Below are 21,415 nucleotides of genomic sequence, written 5' to 3'. Positions count from 1 at the left end.
AGCAGCCTGCCAATATCCTGAAAAAAACTGTTTTTTATAGCCCCTATTAATAAACATCCTGACCAATTTATAAGATTTTGTTATGAACGTTTCCCTTTTAGAACATAATCTTCTAATCCTTAAAAATTCTCCTTCAGTAAGGGAAGATATAAGATTTGTTGAATGGCAGCTCGTTCCGTGTGTGTGTGTGTGTGTGTGTGTGTGTGTGTGTGTGTGTGTGTGTGCATATATATATATATATATATATATATATATATATATATATGTATGGAATTACCTGGTTGAGTACTCAAGGTAATATCCAAAAAATATTAAATGTGCATTAAAAGTAAAATCCTAACCAAATCTATTATTTCTAAGATCAGAAATAAATTGTGGATCCTGGGGTGGTTCACTATTACAAACAAAAATCAAATCATTAATAAATATAACACGTTGATAAAAAAATCATTGGAATAAATATATGCATTCTCAAACAAGCACATAAACAAACAGGCAGAACCTGAGTCAAAAGAGACACTCATCACTATGCCTCTAAGTTGCCTAAAAATGATATATTTAAACATAAAAATATGAAGACAAAATTTAACCGATTCAGTTAAATATAACATTTCCAGAGTATCACCTAAATGATTTATTAAATCCTCAATATCAAATTTGTGTTTTTTACTAGTTTAAAGACTAACTACATGAGTTGTATGCCACAACATGTCCTTTTCCTAAGTATACCAGAGAATTTCTCAAGTAGATGACTACTGTCCCTAATATAAGTATATATATCTCTTTAACTGCCCAATTTAACTTAACACTAATAACTTTATTAGAATTTTGAAATCTGGTATTACAATTGGAAACAATGGGTCTTCCAAGAAGAGCCAACATATCTTTATGGATTTTAGACAATAAAATGTAGCTAGTTTGAATTGATAATTAAATAGCTTACTATCAACAACATATTGAGAAAAATAAACTAATATTTGGCCCTTATTCAGCAAATTAGAAAAAGCATATATCATTTTTTGATATTAACCATTGAACTACTTTCATTCACATTAGAGTCATTAAGATGTTTCATACACATACCATAATATTGATTAATATTCATAAAAATTATATTTTACCTTACTCTAATTAAATTCAGCATTGCTTCTATTACACTCAAACTCATAAAACAATACATCTATATTATTATTTATGGCAACAGAAAAAGCCTTTGCTATCATTAGTATAAAGAGAAATAAAATTGTTAAGACGTTTAATATTATTAGCATCAAACAATCGATATGCATTGGTCTCAAAACTTTCCTCTATACCCAAATAAAAAAACAACACTCTAAATCAGAAACAGAACTGTTATTAAATAACTTATATCACAATGACTGTCTGTATGTTTTCTATAAGAAAAGTAACATAATAAATGCAATATTCTGCACAACATAAAACAATCAACGTTACTTTTATACAGTTAAGCAAAAACAGTAGGAACAAATTTAAGTCCCAAACTAAAAACGGACAATTCACTCAATGAAAGAACAATCCCAAAAATATTTATCTCAGTATTCATGATTACTTGGAATTCCACATATACCGGACTCAGTAATAATGCATTCTTTTAACTTTTGTTCTTCTTTTTCTGTGGATAATATGTGCCACATGAATTGTATTGTTTAATACTTCGATCTATAGTATCAAAAATTAGTATTATATTGTACCTTCTGATGGCTACCATTATGATACGTATTTTGACCAACTACAACAGTACAGTTAAAACCACCCATACCCATATTGGGTGAACTGGTAGACATAGGAAAATTATGTGCCAAACTCCACAAAATCGAAGAACCTGCAATTGATGACACATATGCATTACATCAATATGGTGATCAGATGGTACATCATTTGACCTTCTGCTGGACAGAGATGCTGTTCCCCAGAGAAAAGCCCGTTCATTGGCAGAAGCTTTATTGTCCCTCTCAAGTTTCTTCTTTTTGCAATTAACTAATTCTTTCACAAAATTCTTAATTTTGGATCACAGTTGTTGTAATTTATCATTAAAAACAGTGTCACCAAGCTCTTTTTTTCAATTATCATGTAATATACAAATTTCAGCCCTTAACTTATTATGTTTAAATGTATCATGCTCAATTTAAATACAAACCCATTCTAAAGCACACTGATGAGCTTCTGCAACCCAGTGTTTTGACAGTCCAAACTCACTTGAATTATTCAAATCAAAGTGTACAAACAGAGACTAAAAAAGCACTAGGACAAAATGGTATTAAATTAAGTTCTACATATTTCTGTAATGTGACAATATTAAAATGGGTTCCAGTCTCAGAAGACAAAAGTTTTCCAAATGAACCAGCAAATAATGATGTTCACCACATAAAACAAAATTATGTGAGGGAACAAAATGAGCATCCCTGGATTATTTGATGTTGTTTAAGAAGTTAAACATATCTGAATCATCATAAAGAACAAAATGTTCACCATGAACAGCTGAGTTGGAAAAACTTAACAAATTGATCCATACTCCGTTGTGTAACATCTATTTCTCTTCATAAAATATGGGGTGTTTTATCCATGGTAAAAATAATCAAATATACTTCAAAAACCAAAAAGTATAAAAAAAGTAAAACAAGGACTCTTTTCCTCAGATATCAGTAAGATAAGGTAATCTAATCACACACCTGCAATAAGAAAACAATCGGGCTGTAGTACAAGGCATTGCATGTGAAGATGACTGCAATTTCAGGCCATGCCTGACTAGCCCTTTTATCTGTACACCCCATATTATCTCAAATACAGCCAGCAATCCTCCTTTCCATCATTTTATTCTTTAATAAGTTCTGTAATCTTATAGCCTTATAATATAACCTATTAATACATATTGTTAAATAAACCGTTTAACCCATTTTCATAAATATCATCATGCTTTCCTCCTCTCTTACTTTTTTTCTGTTTTACCTGTTGAGTTTCACTCATCTCCATACGTGATCTTCCTTCATTGGATGTGACTGCCATGCCCCTGAAATGATCCATCACCAGTGTGAGCTTCCCAATTCAGGGAATAAAGTCATAGAGGTTCAAAGGTCTACATTATACCAAGGGGGGGAGCAAAGAAAGTGCCTGCCTATTAATATTAAAAATTGAGAGATGGTCTTTTCTATACTCCTATCTTCTTATGGGCATACACTTGTAATAAAATTAATGCATTGCACTGCAGCCCCATGGACCAAGAAAATGGCTGTCTAGTCATATTACAATAAAAAGTTGGTCATTTTTATATTCCTATCTTCTCATGGGCATAGACTTGTAATAAAATCAGTGCATTGTACTGCAGACCCATGCATGCAAGCACTAGACATTATTCTTGCTGAAGTGTTATTCTGTTTGGGCTCTATCAAGGAATGAAAACTGCAGTATTCACTTCCAACATCTGTCTCTTGAGATAAGAGAGCAAGTCTGCACTCCTCATATTTACCTACAACGCTCCTCAGCTAGATTTTTAATACTGTGTACTTATAGCAGTGTGACAGATGAAAGCTCAGCCTCTGCCCCAAATGTCCAGCCCCTTGTCTCTTATTTTTACCATTATTCTGTTTCACCACTACATCCCACTTTCCTTTGTTACTAGTCACAGCACTACTTTCATGTTGTTTCACTTTCTGAGATTATTACCACAAGGATGATTTCCTTTTAGGGGGTCTAATGTGAACTATGTCATAGCACATGCATAACTTTTTAGAAGCAACTAAAACTACACATCCATGCATGCTGTCCCCTGCCACTGATGACCTTGTTATGTACTTATTAAAAATGTGCATGTATCACTGTTGTGACAGCACTACAATAATGTGGCTACTATATACCACTTGGCTGTATTATAATTTCCTCCATGCTGTGTTTGTTTGTATGCACGTGAATCAGTGTGCACGTGTATATCCATGTGCTTGTGTGTGTGTGTGTGTGTGTGTGTGTGTGTGTGTGTGTGTGTGTGTGTGTGTGTGTGTGTGTGTGTGTGTGTCTGTGTATGTGTGTGCATGTCTCTATGTGTGTGTGCGTGTGTGTGTGTGTGTGTGTGTGTGTGTGTGTGTGTGTGTGTGTGTGTGTGTGCACGTGCGTGTGTGTGCGCGTGTGTGTGTGTGTGTGTGTGTGTGTGTGTGTGTGTGTGTGTGTGTGTGTGTGCATGTCTGCATGCGTGTGTATCCATTTGCTCATGTGTGTGGGGGTGCCTGGTGCCTATACACTATATATTGTCCTTCAGTGTCCTTGACTTGACCTATTACCCAGTTAGTTATCATCTGTTTCTTTAATATACCATTCTCTCTCCAGCCATAACACGTTCTCATGCCCATTTTTCACACTTCATCCAGTATCTCGAGTATAACTTTATGCCTTATACAAGTACTTAATCCATCACCAAGAATGACCATACAAGTACTTAACTAATCACCAGTAACAACTGTTGATATCCATTCAGTCGTATCTATAGCCTAACAAATTTCAGAAAAGAGGATTTGCCTTCCCCTTATGTTTCACATGGATTATTAGCCCACTGTCACTGACACTGGCTGTAGGAATTTGCACAAACATTTTAAGGTCCAGGTAGATAGCTGGCTGGTAGTTAAAATGTATTCTCAAAAAATGATTTCTCCAGTGTATAATACTGTGGGAAATAGATAATGCTAGACTAAAACTGATTAGCATTGTTACACAGCACAAAACGGTTGCACCTGACTTGCCCACAAACTAATATCAGACAGTATCCAGGCATCCTACGTCCCAACAATATATATTTTTTATACCTGACACCATTATACTCAGAACAACACCCAGCTTTTGAAAGATGACTGCACAAAGTCCTTAAGTTTATGGTATGACTAAAGCTATAGAAGTCACTTACAGTTATGAATGAAAGCTGCTTTTATCCATTTGTCTAAGAAATTAAAAAGAGCAGTCCTTGTATTCGTACCTGGAATTGTGACCAAGTACACAAGAGACCTAAGGGTACTGACTGGGGTTTTAAGTTTCTTGATGGGCTTTTTCTTAGGTAAAGTACAACCACCATGTCCACCCAAAGAAAAATAATGATTATCTGCTTAAAAAGAAAAACAAGAAATGGCTGAAACCTCTTTAAAGTTAGGCAAAAAAATTGTGTGACAAGACTTTAAAGATAGCATTCATAATTCATTTCAGTAAAAATAATGCTATAAGAATAAAAAAGATGAATTAAATATAATACAACATTAAATTATATTAAAATATATTTAAAAACAACCACTTAAAACATAAAACTGTTTTTATTTTAACACTCCCCCTTCATACTGACATTTTAATTGAAATATGCTTGCATTTTTTTAATTTAATGATGTTTGCAGTTATTATTACTTGCTTCTACTTTTTGTGTGACTTTGTAACAATCTTAAAATAAAAGCCATGGTTGTGAGTGGCCTCCACATCAAACTGCTTTTCACCTATTACACCACTGGGCTACTGTCAGTCTGAAGCAGAACTGTGATGTAAATAAATATTAAATAGTATCAACCACCTCTTTTTCAAGAATGATCTGTCAGTTTTGTGATCCCAAAGCTGTCTTACTGTTATAGTCAAGAAAAGAAATGAACATTATACAAAGTATTGAAACCAGCCAACAGTGCCTAACACTTTTGGTACACGTGCTCTCTTTTTTAGTTTATTGCACGCCTATACCTTTCCAATACTGCATTAAACTGCTGTAACAATTGCTCATTCAGAAACTCTGTAATCAGAACCTGAAGTTTCTCTAATTCTTCCAACAGGACTATCAGAGCCTCATGCTGCATTCAGATTCTTAGCAGTCAGCCTTTCCATTTCCTGCTTATATATGATTTGAAAGCCAGCCAAAACATGTTTTCTCTAGATGTATCATTATTGCTCTCCTTATCAAAGTGCCCTATATGACTGGCCATTATTCTTCTCATCATCTGATCCAAAATACTGAAAGACAGCACTTGTCCCATCTCCCATTCCAGAACACCTAGCCCATCTCCCATTCCAGAACACCTGGCCCATCTCCCATTCCAGAACACCTGTCCATCTCCCATTTCAGAGCATCTCCCATTCCAGAGCACCTGTCTCATCTCCCATTCTAGAGCACTTGTCCCATCTCCCATTCCAGAGCACATGTCTCATCTCCCATTCCAGAGCCCCTGTCCCATCTCCCATTCCAGAGCATCTCCCATTCCACAGCACCTGTCCCATCTCCCATTCCAGAGCACTTGTCCCATCTCCCATTCCAGAGCATCTCCCGTTCCAGAACACCTGTCCCATCTCCCATTCCAGAGCATCTGTCCCATCTCCCATTCCAGAGCATCTCCCATTCCAGAGCACCTGTCCCATCTCCCATTCCAGAGCACCCGTCCCATATCCAGTTCCAGAACATCTGTCCCATCTCCCATTCCAGAGCACCCATCCCATCTCCCATTTCAGAGCACCCATCTCATCTCACTTTCCAGCACATCTTGGAAGCTACACAAAAGAGATACTTCAAAGTGATATGCAGACACTCTGTTGTATGCCCCTGTCTTATGTTTTATCTGAAGCAAGTGAGAAGAAATCATATAAAACACTTTATTCAGCTGCTTTTACTGTTTTTGTGTCTCTTCCTACTTTAGTAATTTATTTTGCATTTACTGCTTGTTCTTAAAGTGTTCATTTGCATTTACTCTGCTGCAGTTATTACTGCTTGTTAATAGCCTGATTAAATTGTAATTGTTACGCTAGGTTTCTTAGTTTTAGTTAAATGACTTGGGCTTCAGGCCATTTATTTTACATTAAGAAGGTTTGTGGACTGCACTCTTGTGGGAGGAGAGGGTAGCCTCTACCCTTCTGAGCTGGGAATTGCTGAGTGACAGCCTATTGTGCCTGTTGTTCTAAGTACCTATGTTCTGGTTTAAGTACTCAGGATTTCAAACCAGTTATTTTACATTAGGAAGATGTGTGGTCTGGACTGTTGTGGCAAGACAGTGTGGCCTACACCCTTCTAAACTGGCAATTGCTGGTGAAGGCTTATTGTGCCTGCTATTCTAATTGTCTTTATTCTGGTGTAAGCACTTAGGTTAAAAAAGAGTTAGTTTACATTAGGAGGATTTGTAAAGGACTTGGGCTTCAGGCCAGTTATTTCACACTACGAAGGATTGAAGTCTGCACTCTTGTGGCAGGAGAGGATAGCCTATACCCTTCTAGCTGGAAATTGCTTGTTGAAGGCCTATTGTGTCTGTTATTCTGAAATGTCTTAGTTCTGGGTTAAGCACATGTGCTCCAAAACCAGTTGTTTTACATTAGGAAGGTTTGTAGTCTAGACTTCAGTGGTGGGAGAGTGTGGCCTACACCCTTCTATGCTGGGAACTGCTAGTGAATTGCTACATTATTTAAACTGCTCTCTGCTGTTGTGACTGTGATGTTATGCAGTTTGAGTTTCTAGTACTTCTGCATTTTATAGCAGAGGCTACATTCAGACTCACTGAATCTAGACTGTTTGGTATCATCTGAGCACTAAAACCAGCTCTTCATTGAGATACTAAAATATCTGAGGCATCCATTGCTTCCAATTAACTATAAGTGCCTGCTTTTGCTATAATATTGCACTTTTAATTTGTATTTGCATTCTGCTGTCTGAATTGTCTGAACTATTTTTTAACTGTACACTGTACTAATTCAGCTGCAGCACTGCCCAGTGCCAAGTTTGTTATTTCTGGGTTTGTTTTGTAACTTCTGAGTATCAACTTCAAGCCACCTATGTGGGTGAAGGCCCTTCTGCACCCTTGTGTGAGAAGACTGTTGTCTTGGTCCCATCACATCTCAGACAGACCATTCTTATTGGCTAGTTTGAGTTAAAAAGGGCATTTTCTTGTTTTATTTAAGGTCCTCATTTGCACTTGTTTGCATGTAGCACTCCACTGTGCAGTGCTATGTAGTGGTGGTTGCTGTTGGTGTTTATAGATGCAAATGTTTTGTTTGTTATATTTTCCCTTACCACTTTGCTTGTGGTCTTCCAGAGGTTTATTGTGGCTCTGCTCTATTGTCAGGTGGAATACTAAGTCTAGCCTTAGCGGTACCAACATACCTCTCACCCAATAGCCACTCCTAAGTGTGACTTTTTTCCTGAATAAATAAATTTACCTATCACTACAGATGGACAATTTCCCACAGTTTCTCCTACCAGCATGGTCAACATGGAAATCCTGAGGCAGTATAACAACTGCCTCATGTTCACAGACAATGCTCTACTCCTTGTCCACAGCAAAACAATGTGTGAGATGCAACTATATTAAGAACCTTGAATCCATGCTTTCAGACACACCAGTCAGTACAAATGACAATGAGCAGTTTGCCACCATGCACACCTCACCTCCTATTCCAGCCAAACCCACATCACACATATCTACATGTGTGGAGGTCCTCACCAGAAATAGATCTAAACACGAGATCTCCAAAACATAAACACAAGCATGCTACACATAATACTTCCTGTGCAGAACACATTACATGTAATAGCTCGTGCACCAGTGCCTCACTGGTCAAACCCTTAAGGCAAAACACAAAATCACACATATTACCATAGGTGATTCCATCATGAGCCACACTGATGTCTCACTCACCAGGCTGGATAAGGAAAAGGTCACAGTCAGCTGTCTGCCAGGTGCCAGGATATGCCATATCACACATGCTCTCAAGTCTCAAAACAACAGGTTCTGTTATGACTTTGTCATAGTCCATGTTGGTGTGAATGACTTAAGATGTACCTCTCTAGACTATATGAAGTCAGACATGACTGAGCTCTTGGACTATGTGTCTCAGGCAGGTATGACCCTACCCTTAAACAGCATTGTACCTTCACCTAGGATGATGACTCAATACAAACAGAAAATGATTGACTTCAATAACTGGCTTAGCTTCTGGTGTCATTCCTGGGATGACATGATAGACAGACCTTGATACTTTGCCAGGGATGGTCTTCATCTGTCACCTCTGGGATTTCAGCTACTGGCTAATGCTTTTGCCACCCCTATAGTGCCTTTTAGGCAGTGTCTCTAGGACTAAATTCCCACTGTAAAAACTTCATCTAAAAAGAACCTCAAGAGTATCCTGATAAATGCTAGCAGTCTCCCAACATGAAACTGCACTCACTGGAAGCTGTCCTCACATTGATAGACGTAGATATTTGTGCAGTTACGGAGAGCTGGTTCAAAGCTGTGGAGAGCACCCTAGCCATACAGGGTTACACCTCCTTCCACATGTTCAGACCTGAAACTGAAGGTATGAAAACTAAAAGAGGTGGTGCATAAATATTCATTAAAGATAAGTACACCTCCGGATTAGTTAAACAGCATGATTCCCTGGAGACACTTCAGGTGCAATTAACTGTTGGTAGGACACATATTCAAGTCATTGCCAGCTGTAGGACCCCCTCCATGAATCAGGACACCGACTCTGCCTATTTGGATTGACTTGAGTCTATCAAGATACATCCAAAAACTATGGTTTTGGGCAACTTTAACTCCCCATCTATTGACTAGGTAAATTACTTGTGCTCAAACTCACTTGCCCAAAGGTTCCTTGACTTCATTAATTCCAGTGCCCTGGACCAGCAGGTTGACACCCCTACAAGGGGTGCCAACATCCTGGATCTGGTGCTTACTAATATAGAGGACCACTGTAACACCCCCACTGGCAGGTCCTCCCTGGTGAAATCTGACCATAAATATGTCTCATTCAAAGTAACTATCACACATGACCTCACCACCCAGCAGAAATTAAACTATAACATTTTTCCAAAGCAGATTATAACCTCTTACTAGATGGTATAAATAGCTTCACTGTACGTCCTCCCTCAGATGGAACTGGCAACTATGCCGAGCTCTACACCAATTCTTAATACAAATACCTGTATAACTGCATTGACTTAGCCATACCTGATAGGACCAAAACAAGCTTCTCAAGGAAGAGCAAACCTGCCTGGTGTAACAGGCTTTACAATAAGAGGAAGAAATTGCTAAGACTAAGAGGGAGGCCTCCTAAACTGGAAACAATCCCGCCCCAGCTTACACAAGCAAATACGACTTCATCTGAAGTCTGCCAAAGCAAACTATGAGTCCAAATTAGCTTCCTCAACAAAAGACAACCACAAGGAATTATATAGCTACATCTGTAACCTAAACTGAAAGGCCCAGATATGTGCTGAACTGGTAGTTAATGATATCACATACACTGAGCCTGTGGACATAGCTAACCTGTTGGCTAACAGGTTATGTGAAAACATTACTCCTCTTTCCCCACAATGCATACCCCAAGACATCCTTACCTCCTGTCCCTTACCTTTTATCTATAAAGGGCAGGTCATAAATGCCATTTCTAAGCCCATAAACACAGCATCTATGGGACGTGATAACATCCCAGGCTGCATTCTACATGGGCTCCAACATGAATTAGCAACACCATTGGGTCCTCTTTTCAGTCATAGCCTAAGCACTGGCTTCATACCAGCTGAATGGAAAAGAGCCACCATTATTCCTTTGTACAAAGGTGGTGCTTCCACTGACCTTGGGAACTATAGCCCTATTAGCTGACATCCATGCACTGACCCAGTATTCAAGGAACTTCAATCCTCACCACTAACACCAGTTAGGGGCATCCATACTGGGAAGGATAACAAATACACACACGGTAAAGTACAGTTTCCCTTAAGAGCACACAGAGATCACAGTCAGTCTAGAGCTGGTTTCTCCCTTTCTCTCCAGATCCCCAATAAGACTACCTACTGGCACAGCTATAGAGTGGGGTCCTTAACCAGAGTCCCAAGCCAAGTCCTCCTTGCACTCTCTCTCTATCCAACCAGTGCCTCGTGGCCCTGCCCAAGTAGCTGACACACACACTTTGAGATATGATTTATATACAACCAAATAAACCCTCCTGGGGAAGGCTGGCACAGTGTCACTAGCTGTGCCCCTTCTGTCCAGGCTATAAGGAAGTAATTACTGCCACCAGGACCCTTACTTATCAGCTACTAAAAAAGCTCTCACCAAAGGGTGCCCAATTATTACTATGGAATATTATTATCCAATTAGTAAGTGTGACCAGAACTTTTGAAGGCTTATTGGAGTGGCTTGGTCAGTATCACTATATGCATGCAATGTACTCTAGAGCTTAAATTATCTTTACACAAAACAGCCACAGTTGCAAAGTTTAAAAATATTTAATAATAAATAATAAAAACACAAGACAATACTTCTTACTACACAGTGCTAGTCAAGAGTTCAGAGATCACAGGAAAATGCTTAAAATAATACAGTAGAATAGTTCTGACATCAATACAGAAAACAGCTAGACTAAACTTGCTATTTTCTATCTATTTCTTAACAGAAACACTAAAGTGTAAGATCCTACTTAGATACAGACAGAGCAAAGTTAAGTGCTGGTGAGTGGTCAGTTCTGAAGACAAATCCAAAATGTTCTGTCTCTGAGAAAGTCCTTTAAATTGATAATACATCCTGCTGACACATTTTAGATTGCATCATTCTTAACAATTCTCTGGTTTCCCAGGGTAATAGAAACTCTACATTAACATTTCTTAGTAAGCTTCTACCTGGTCATGAAACTACAGCAATTAACTCTAGTCTCAAAACAAGAGAAAGAATCTGCTGGTTCAAATGGTTCCCTGTTATATGATCAAAGATGCATTCTTTTGAATGTGTCTTGATCGAACTTGAAAGCACAAAATGGCAAAATACCGAAATGGCATATAAGCAAATTCTTTCCCTTGGAAAGAAATCGCTTGGCCGCCTTTGTTATTTTGCCATTTTTGTCACTGTAGTGCGATCTCGGAGTTGGTATATTTAAGTAGGGGGGTGTGGGAGGCAAAGCCCCCTACTTTATGTAACGTTTTAAAGTTGTTTTTTCTTTTTTGGAACAGCGATTTTTTTTCTCTGGGAAAAAATCCATGTTCTAAGTGTTCAGGATTGTAAGATTTCAGTTACATGGGGTCGATAAATCAGCATTTGCTTTTTTAAGCGTTCGCTGATTTAATATAGATCCGGATCAAACACCACGGCTCAGAGCCCTGAGGTCAAAACAGTCATAAAATGTTTGACTTATCAGCTTTCTTACAGCAGAGTGCACTGTTATTACATTTCTGCAGTTCAACATCTAATACAGTATTTTCACATTTAAGAGAACAAGCCTGTGGCTAATATTAATATTTACAAATGACAGAATGATCTACAAAATTCTATCTAGCTAAGCTGGCAGCCTTCACATATCTTCAAATATCTTCACCCTGGAGAACTCAAGCTAGTTTTTCAAGTGACCCTTGAGAAATGTTGCTTGAGAGGGTTAGGTCTATCTGCGTATACCTTACCCCATTCCCTGTCTTGAGAACCCGTTTGTGTTGGCATTGCTACTCCCACTGTGGTGCTGCACTGACATATCATATGCTTGCAACCCTAATCTCCATCTGAGCAACTTGGCATTTTGCTGGCTGGCTCTGTTTAACCATGTTAGGAGATTGTGATCTGTCACTACAGTGAATTTTCTACCATACAGATAAGTTTGAAGTTTCTGCAGTGCCCACACTATGGCTAGACATTCCTTTTCTACAGCTGCATAGCATTCCTGCCTGGGTTGGAGCCTATGACTGAGATAAACCACTGGGTGCTCTTCTCCTTCTGAAGAAATCTGGCTAAGTACAGCCCCCACCGCATGGTTTAAAGCATCCACCTACACAACAAATTATTTGCTGTAATCTGGACTGGCTAACACAGGGGGGTCCTCTCAAAGCTTCTTTAAACTTCTGGAAGCAATGCTCACATGCTGTGGTCCATACCTTATCTGGCCTGTTCTTCGTTGTCAGGTCTGTGAGGGGAGCAGCTATGGTACTATAACTGAGGACGAACTTTCTGTAGTTCCCTGCTGTCCATAAGAATGCCCTCACCTGCTTTTTGGTAACAGGTGCAGGTCATGCCCGAATGTCTTCCACTTTGGCAGGTTCTGGCCTGATCTTACCACTCTCCACTCTATGTCCCAGGTAGAAGACCTCTGCCATACCCACCTGACATTTGCTCGGCTTAATGGTCAACCCTGCCCTCTGTAGTCTGCCCAGCACCTACCTAACATGTTGAAGATGCTCTTACCAGGAATGGCTGTAGATGGCAATATCATCTAGGTAAGCAAGGGCAAACCCTCCTGCCCCTGCTAGGATATGATCTACCAACCTTTAGAAAGTTACTGGGGCATTTTTCATCCAAAAGGGCATCTTTGAGAACTCATACAAGCCAAAAGGAGTCACAAAGGCTGACTTCTCTCTAGCACTGGGAGTCAAGGGCACCTGCCAGTAACCCTTGGTAAGATCAATGGTTGTAAGATACTTAGCCCCACCCAGCTGCTCTTGGGCCTCATTTGTCCTAGGCATGTGATAAGCATCTGATTCTGTGTGACTATTTAATTTCCTGTAGTCCACATAGAACCTGGTGCTGCCATCCTTCTTTGGCACCAGCACCACTGGGGAGGTCCAGGGACTGTTGGACTCTTGAATTACCTCAAGTTCCAACTTCTCCTGTATCTCCTCCCTCAGAATCTGTTTGACTCTTTCAGGTACCCTATAAGGGGAATGCCTAATAGGCCTTTGGGGACCTGTAGCCACCTGGTGGTGCACCCTGGTTTCCCATTGAACATGTCTACAAACTCCTGTAACACTGCTCAGATTACTCGAACCTGGGTAGGAGATAGCTGCTGGGACATTGCTACCCCTTCCACTGAGGTGTCAGTCCAAGCCTCACTGAGGAGATCAGTCACCAGATCCCTCTCAGACTCCTCCTGCAGTCCACTGCAAATATTCAGCACAAGGGCCTCCCTATCATGGTAAGGTTTCGTCATGTTAACATGGTACTGTTTGTGCTCCTGCCTAGCAGTTCAACCATGTAGTTAACCTTTCTTACCACCTTGTAGGGTCCCTCCCAAGCTGCTTGCAGCTTGTTGTGTCTGACAGGAATGAGAACCATTACCTGCTTCCCTACGGCATACTCTCTAGCACGAGCATTCCTGACATACCATATCTTTTTCTGTTGTTGGGCTTCTGCCAGGTTCCCCTGGGCCAAGCCAATAAGTTCCCTGAGCCTTGCCCTGAGGTTTAGGACATATGCCATAACAGACTCCTTATGAGATTCACACTCACCTTCCCACTCATCTCAAATTAAATCTAGAGGTCCTCTCACCCTATGCCCATACAGCAACTCAAAGGGTGAAAAACATGTGGATTCCTGGGGTACCTTTCTGTAAGCAAACAACAGATGGGGAAAATATTTTTCCACTCCCTCTTAAACTGGTCTGCAAATGCCTGTAGCATGGACTTGATTCTAGAGTTTAACCTCTCAACAAGACCATTAGTCTTAGGATGGCAGGGGGTGGTCTTCAGGTGCTTCACCCCACAGTACTTCCAAAGAAAAGCCAGCAGGTCTGACATGAAATTGGCACCTATGTCAGTCAGTATTTCTTTTGGGAAACCTACCCTGCTAAAAATCTCAATTCAAGCATTTGCCACCTTTTCTGCCTCAATGGAGGACAAAGTCACTGCCTCAGGGTATCTTGTAGTATAATCTAGTACCACTAGGATATACTTTTCCATGTGGAACTTGGGGTAGTCAGAGGCCCAACAATATCCATAGCTACCCTCTGAAATGGCTCCTCAATCACAGGCAAAGGTGTAAAAGGAGCTCTCACCCTGTCTCCTGCCTTGTCTACCTTTTGGTACTGCTCACAGGTCATGCAGTACCCTGTTACATTTCTGGAAAATCCAGGCCAATAGAAATTCTGCATAATACGTCTCATTGTACATTTTATGTCCATATGACCTGAAAAGGGAATATCATGGGCTATGGCTAGAATCGCCAGATCGTAGGCTGTGGCACTACCAACTGCTGTATCCTCTCACCTTCTAGTCCTCCCTCTGGGGTCCACTCTCTATACAGTAACCCTTTGTCCCAGTATACAGATCCCCCTTCCCTTGAGAATCAGGTGCATCACTAGCTACCTACCTCAGGCCTTGCAATGTAGGGGTTGAGAGCAGAGCATGTCTCAACTTTCTCTTTGTAACCCTTCCCAGCTAACCTTCCACAGGATGTCTGGCATCCCCTGACAGTGGTGCCTCACTGTCAGCCTGGGTACTACTACTCATCTGTACCTTTGCAGTCACTTTTTTCAAGGGAACATCAGCACCCAGAAGCAGCTGTGGCTCACCTTCAGTCTCACTGCTACAGTGTAGCTCTCTCCCTGAAGTAACCACCTCACCAGTCCTGGCTGCAAGTATGTGGTCTGTCTGGGTCACCACCGGGCTACCAGATCCCTTGTCTCAAAGCTTGACTGTGTGCAACTGCATTAATACATAGTACTGCTTCATAAAAATCCTTTCCTATCAGGACATCTACAGGATGGTGGTTTGGTGCCCCTGTTGTCTCAAGACAACCTACTTTTGGCATTTTGTCTTTCCCACTTACTGGCTCTCTCACCTTCTGTTCCCCATCTTGCCTCCGTGGACATCTGTATGCCACATGGCCCCACTGGTTGCATTCAAAACATTTAACCCTAGGTCCTGGATGTGTACCTGGACTAGTGGCTTCCCCTGCTACTGGCAGATTCAGTTGGGGCAGTCTGGGCTGCCCACCATGGGTTCTTTCAGATGCATGAGCAATACTGGGGGCCCGTTTCCTGTGCAGGGATGCGCTGTTGCTAGGTATAGGTCTCCCTCCTTCCCCAACTCCTCTGAAGTCGCATGTTGTCTATCAGCTAGCCAGATCCTTATGTCCTCAGGCAAAGTGCTAAGGCTTATTCCCTCACCAAATGTCTGCCAGCCCTTCAAACGTGGTGACCTGACATCCACTCGTCTGCCTATGAAAATAAGTGCTCATTTTAGCAACATATTCATACACACTTTTATCTGCCTTGCATCTATGCTCACAAAACTTTTTTCTATAAGTTTCAGGTGTTAGCTTAAAAAATTCTAACAAACAATTCTTAACAGCAGTATAATTAAAGCAGTCAACATCAGACATTTTGGACAAAATAGTTACAGTTTTACCATGGAATAAGGGGGTCAGGAACCGTACCCAGAGCCTTTGGTAAACATCATACTGTTTACATAACCTCTCAAACATGTGAATAGAACTATCAAAATTATCCTCACCTGTAAACTGCAGAAGAAATTTACTGACCTTTTGTGCTTCTGAGGTCCAGTTACTCCCTTCCCCATTACCTCCATGACTCTGGCGAAGAGTCAGCATCTCCATTTCGTGCTGCCTCTCCTTTTCCTCAGCTTCCAGGCATAGCAGTTTCTCATTCTCCTCAGCCTGTATACATCTCAGTCTCTCTGCTGCTTCTGCTTCCAAATGCCTGGACTCTAACTCAAATCTCTTTAGCTCCAGATGGATTTTAAGTCCTCTGCAGAAAGGTTGAGCTGTCCATTCTCTATGTGTTGTACATCTCCACAGCCAGTCTGATTGCCCTCCTAATTGCTGTTTTATGATGCAGCTTTGATCAAAGCTGCAATCATGTCTGCCATAGTCAGGTTTCCATGCACCAGTCCCTTAGCCTGGCACATCTCAGCCAACTGGCTCCTTGTCAGCTTGCCATACTCCTCTGCTTACATTCTTGCCTGCTCTCCCTGACTAACTAAGCTAACAAAAGAAATAAAACAGTTTTATCTGAACTCTGAATATTTACTGCATTGCTGATTTAGAGTACAAAAACACCTTCGGTGATCACTGTACACTAGCTACAGGAATTCACCATCCACACCACTACAAGAAAAATTGACAACCAATTAATAAGCGGTGTGGGTATCCCACCACTGTCAAACAATTAATATGTGACACCCGAGTAATCAAGGAGCCTCATTCCTTACCACTAACACAGTGAGGGGTGTCCACATTGGGAAGGATAACAAATGCACACACAGTAAAGTACAATTTCTCTTAAGCGCACACAGAGATCACAATCAGTCTAGGGCTAGTTTCTCCCTTTTTCTCCAGATCCCCAGTAAGACTCCCCACTGGCACAGCTATAGAGGGGGGTCCTTAGCCAGGGTCCCAATCCAAGTCCTCCTAGCACTCTCTCTGTCCAACCAGTGCTTCGTGGCCCTGCCCAAGTAGCTGACACACACACACACACACACACACACACACACACACACACACACACACACACACACACACACACACACACTCTCTTTGAGATATGATTTATATATAACCACACAGACACTCCTGGGGCAGGCTGGCACAGGTTCACTAGCTATGCCCCTTCTGTCCAGGCTAAAAGGTAGTAATCACTGCCACCAGAACCCTTACTTATCAGCTTCTAAAAAGGCCCTTACCAAAGGGTGTCCAATTATTACTGCGTAATATAATTATCCAATTAGTAAGTGTGACCAGAACTTTTTAAGGCTTATTGGAGTGGCTTCGCCAGTATCACTATATACATGCAATGCACTCTAGAGCTTAAATTATCTCTACACAAAACAGCCAGAGTTGAAAGGTTTAAAAATATTTAACACTCTCCTGCTTTCATACATGCAGACAGGAACACACAGACAGACAGGAACACACAGAGACAGACGGATATGTATACAGACAGATGGACGTGTACACAGACAGATGGACGTGTACACAGACAGACGTGTACACAAAAACACACACACAGAGACACACACACACTTTTTTTCTGTTTTATGTGCTGCTTATCGAGTGTAAAATAACACAGTTGATCTCTCCCTCACTTTCACACATCTATAGACAGCACAGGACAAGAGCTGTGACACATTCTCAGTTTTAATACAAATCATTCATTCTTGTATTCAAAAACAACGAATGAAGAAACTGCACTCTTCCTTGCAGTTTTTACCATTTTTTTTAATAACTAGCACTCTGCTAACTGCATGCGATGATCGGCATGATCAGTCACTTAAGACTAGCAATGATTCACACTATTAACATCAAAGGTAGCAAAACAAAATTGGGATTTGAAGAGGCCACTTGGGAATTTGTGGTACCCTATTGTATTGCCCCCCAAAATGGGGAAATACCGTGGAATTCTGTATTGATGAGAGGTATGTGTTCATGAGTGAGTAGTCAGGATTAGGTAACTTTGGATAAGTTGGACATAGTGAAGCATTGTTTTGGGAGTACATGTTTTTTATTGTTTGGATGGTTGTATATGTGAGAAGTTGATATTTGGTGTGACATCGCCATAACAGTCAGGAAATCCTTCTATGTGGCACACCTCATCAATAAGGGCTTTTCGTCCAGAAAAAAGGAGGTCATTGTCCCACTGTACTCATCCCTCATTAGACCCATTATAGTGTACAATGCCCCATTTGATATGTACCTCTCAAGACTGCAACAACTGGAAAGGCTGTAGAAATACCTCACTAAAAGAATCACAGGCCTAAAGCAGATGCCCTACGCTGACCACCTTAAAAACTCTAGCTATACTCTGTCACATATCGTCTACTCAGAGGTGATCTCTGCTTAACATCAAGGCCATGTCAAACCCAGAGCTGTTGGACATGCTACACTTAAAGAAATCCCAATCCCTTAGAGCCACATACTCCAGGGATCTAAACCTTGTCACCACAATAAACAAAACATGCTGGAGGGATAGGTTCCTGACCCAGAGACTCCCCAGACTCTGGATTAGACTGCCCATACATGTCAAGCAGAGTGCCTCTTTGGCCCTCTTCAAAAGGAACCTTGACGACTGGATGGGAGAAAGGAAATTCACTCCGGGGATCATGTCCGTCACCCTGCTAGACAGGGGTCCAGGGAAGTAAATAGTGTGGGAAGAAATAACCAGAGATTTGTTATGGCTAGGCTTGTATAGGCCCTAGGGCCGATAGCCTAGTACCAACCTATGAACCTATGAACCTATGAATAATAAATAATAAAAACACAAGACAATACTTCTTACTACACAGTGCTAGTCAAGAGTTCAGAAATCACAGGAAAATGCTTAAAATAATACAGTAGAATAGTTCTCACATCAATACAGAAAACAGCTAGACTAAATTTACTATTTTCTATCTATTTCTTAACAGAAACACTAAAGTCTAAGATCCTATTTACATACAGACAGAGCAAAGCAGGTGCTGGTGAGTGGTTAGTTCTGAAGACAAATGTAAAATGCTCTCTCTCTGTCTCTGAGAAAGTTCTTTAAATTGATAATACATCATGCTGACTCATTTCAGATTACATCATTCTTAACAATTCTCTGGTTTCCCAGGCTAACAGAAACTCTACATTACATTTCTTAGTAAGTTTGCACCTGGTCAGAAAACTACAGCAAATAAAGACATTATATATGTAAAATCTAGCAATTAACTCTAGTTTCAAAACAATAGAAAGAATCTGCTGGTTAAGACACCACAGCTCCGAGCCCTGAGATCAAAACAGTCATAAAATGCTTATCAGTTTTCTTACAGCAGAGTGCACTGTTGTTAAATTTTTGCAGTTCAACATCGAATACAGTCTTTTCACATTTAAGAGAACAAGCCTGTAGCTTATATTAATATTTACAAATGACAGAATTATCTACAAAATTCTATCTAGCTAAGCAGGCAGCCTTCACATATCTTCACACTAGTCTTATCTGCAAGGCCATGGAGCGAATCATTATGGACCTTATCAACAAAGATATATAGGTAATCTCCAAATGCTTATCCCTACTCAGACACATGTCCCTACTCAGTCTGGATTTGTCAAAGGGTGATCATGTTTGTTAAATCTACTGGGCTTCTTTGAGATAGTCACTAAGGGCTTGGATAAGGGGAAATCTGTGCATATGGCCTACCTGGACTTAGCCAAGGGATTTGACACTGTCCCCCACTCAGGCATCATTGACAAACTCAACCAACTAGGCATCAACCCTTATATCATTAGATAGGTCACTAACTGGCTCACTGATAGAACTCATATAATCTAAATAGGGAAATCCACCTCCAACAGCAGACCTGTAATCAGTGGGGTTCCACAGGGATCAGTCCTGGGACCTCTACTGTTTGGAATCTATTTCTCTGAAGTACAAGCAAAAACTAAAGGTCTGTGGCTCACAAAGTTTGCTGATGACTGCAAACTGGGAGTGGTTAGTAGAATCCTCAAAGTATGTCAACATCCTACAAGAGGGTCTTACACAAACAAATGATTGGTGCCAAATTCATGGCCTTAAACTCAATGCAAAAAAATGCATTATCATTCATTTCTGTAAAAGCAATGTTCCTGCTAACTACCACATCAATAGCAACACCTTAAGTACACATTCAGTGGTAAGAGACCTGGGCCCACACGTTGACAGCAACCTTACCTTTGACAACCATGTCTCCACAGTGGTAAGAAGGGCATTTTGTATTACTCATCTCATAATTAAGGGCATTGCCTCCAGGAAAAAAAGAAGTTATAACCTCCTTGTACTCTTTCCTCATCAGGCCAATAACTGAGTACAAAGCACCTTTTGGTATGTACCTTTCCAGGCACCTGCAGCAACTGGAAAAACAACAAAGGTTTGGCATCTGTCCTATGGTGATCATCTGAAATGACTGTCACTTTATTCTGTTTCATACAGACTACTCAGAGGTGATCTGTGTCTTGCATACAAGGCAATCTCAGACCCTGCTTTATTGGAAATGCTGCATACTCGTAAGTCAAATGGTATACGGGTTACTCACTCTAAAGACCTTGACCTGGTATGTGGCATTAATAAAACCTGCTGGGGGGACAAATTTGTCTCTCAGAGGTTACCACACCTTTGGAACAGACTCCCACTTCATGTCAAACACAGCACCTCACTGGCCCTCTTCAAATGCAATCTGGATGATGAGATGGGTGACCGTAAATTCACCCCAAGGGATTCCACCTGTGCCCCTCTTGAACAGGGGCAATAGGTGCTGGTCATGGACATAAGGATAAAAACTTGGCTAGGCTTGTAAGGGCCCTAGGGCCATTGGCCTAGTAACTTCCTATGATCTTATGAAAAGTCCACTCTTGAGATGGCATTGCGCCAGTGTGTCTTATATGTTTAATCTTGGATCTTCAGTTGTAATGCCCTCCAGGAGTCTAAAGCACTTAAGGCATTAATGAACATAAGGACTGCATCTTCACCTCTTCTTTACCTATTCAAGGCACAATCCACTTTTTCAGTCTATAGGTCCTCTAATAGTTTTGCTCCCTAATCAGTATAATAGTGGTCTCTCATTCAGTTTCTAAACCTATATTACTACTCTGGTAACAAAGTAAGGATATCACACATTTGGCCTACAAGAGCAGTTTAAGATTACTTCAGCAACCACATTTTGCTACAAAGACTGTCATCCTCTCTTTGTCAATTAAAAACCTTCTCA

General features: G+C 40.6%; 1 protein-coding gene across 4 annotated transcripts in view; it reads right to left on the bottom strand.

Annotated features, from left to right (window-relative positions):
- Nucleotides 1-21,415, bottom strand: part of TNS1 (tensin 1) — a 2,530,757-nt gene that overhangs the window by 2,334,004 nt on the left and 175,338 nt on the right. The gene's annotated exons all lie outside the window — the stretch shown is intronic.

The sequence above is a fragment of the Protopterus annectens genome, chromosome 6.part0 (assembly GCF_019279795.1).
Source record: "Protopterus annectens isolate FY-2018-M chromosome 6.part0, PAN1.0, whole genome shotgun sequence".
NCBI lineage: Eukaryota > Metazoa > Chordata > Ceratodontiformes > Protopteridae > Protopterus > Protopterus annectens.
The sequence above is the reverse complement of the archived record's forward strand: the minus strand, read 5'-3'. Positions and strand labels throughout refer to the sequence as shown.